Source organism: Ceratotherium simum, chromosome 25 (genome assembly GCF_057802395.1).
Source record: "Ceratotherium simum simum isolate JZ-2026a chromosome 25, ASM5780239v1, whole genome shotgun sequence".
NCBI classification, from domain to species: Eukaryota; Metazoa; Chordata; class Mammalia; order Perissodactyla; family Rhinocerotidae; genus Ceratotherium; species Ceratotherium simum.
Window position 1 is genome coordinate 32,729,576 of NC_141924.1, and position 1,621 is coordinate 32,731,196.

A 1,621-nucleotide genomic window follows, 5' to 3' on the forward strand; every position below is an offset into this window, starting at 1 on the left:
TACAACTGCAGATCATTTATTTTAGTCTGTATAAATATATCCAAAACAAGGTTGAATGTAGCATGAAATTATAGGTTAATCTAAAAGAGAAACTTAGTCAAATGCATTTTAAAAAGAACACTTTTAGCATGGTGAAAATGTGTGACTTTTGTTATTCATTTGGTCACATCTAATTCATCAATAAATGGATGCATACCTTTGGTTGTAAAAGTGTGAGTGAATAAAAGATAGCTATAACCACAGCTGTCTATCTCTCTATTACCCAAATACATGCATAGATATGTATATATTTATGGATATATATATCCATATATATATGTATGTGTGTGCATACACACAGATATATATATATATATATATAATGTACTACTAAAGATAATTCAAGAATTGAATTTTGTTTTAGAAACTGCTTATTTTCCATCAAGTTTATTTCTATTTTCTATTTAGAGTCTGTGGAAGAACAGCTTAAGACCACTCAGTGGTTATTCCTACCCATCCAGTGGCCCAAGCAGTGGGAGCTGCAGTCCAGTCCTCAGTGGCAGGCTGAGTGCTCCAGTCTTCAGTAGGGAGTTTCTGGAGAGGGACAGAGGGCACCTGCAGACCAATCTGCCACCTCAGCTTGAGTAGCAGTCAATTCTAGAGCTGGAGCAGTCCATTCACCCTGAAATTCCTCCTCCATCACAGCCTTTTCAGCAGCAGCCTACCCTTCCTTTTCAATCTTCCCAGGATCTCTGTAGAAGTAGACATCAGGCATGACCTCCCATGGATGGTCACGAGAGACGGTGCCACGCATGCGCAGAAGTTCCCAGGCCCCCTCATCCACGATGTCAGAGCTGTTGTTGCATGGCTGGCAATGTCGACATAGCACAAAGAGTCCGTGTTACACAGAGTGATGGTAGGCAGGTTAACACAAGACGCCTGTGTGAGATCCTGGTGGTCAACCCTGGGATCAGTAACCACCGGAAGTCTCAGCTACCCCCGGAAGGCTGCCTGGATCTGGATAGTGAAGGTTCCAGGAGTGAAGCACCCAGCAATAGGAGTGGCTCCAGTGGCAGCAGCAAACTTCAGCACAGCTAGCTGGCCAGTATTCCTGGGGGATATGACACTGAAGTCAGCTGGCTTTTAAGTGGCAACAATGGCACGAGCTGCCAGCAGAAGTTCCTCCCAGGTTCTCTTCAGATTTATCAGGTAATGCCATCACTGTTCCTTTTGTAGGTGTACTGTTTTGTTTGGAAGTCAAGGTTGGTGCCACCTAAATGGGTTCCAGCTGCAAGGAATTTGAGGACATCCTCCCCCATTTGCAGGACATCAAGGGCTCTGCACATTGTGAAAGTTTCCCTTTAAGTTACGACAATAACTCAGAACACTGCAGCATGGACCCCTCTCTGGGTAGCATGGAAAAGCGGGAATGCCATTTTTAATAAATAAAGAAAAAGCACTCTATTAGCAAATTCGATTGTGGTGCATTTATACACAGTGAGAATTTTGAAGAAGATGCATGAAATTCCAGATCTGGAAGAACTCTCAGCTCTTTGTAGCTAAAGATCACTTACATGGGCTCTATTGTGTCCCCTCAAAATTCAAATGTTGAAGTCCTAAACCCCAGTACCTAGAACGTGAC

At 43.1% G+C, this 1,621-nt stretch overlaps 1 pseudogene; it reads right to left on the bottom strand.

Moving 5' to 3' along the window:
* Nucleotides 1-465: 465 nt before the first annotated feature.
* Nucleotides 466-1,325, bottom strand: LOC101402386 (small ribosomal subunit protein uS2 pseudogene; annotated as a pseudogene).
* Between the last annotated feature and the right edge of the window lie 296 nt (nucleotides 1,326-1,621).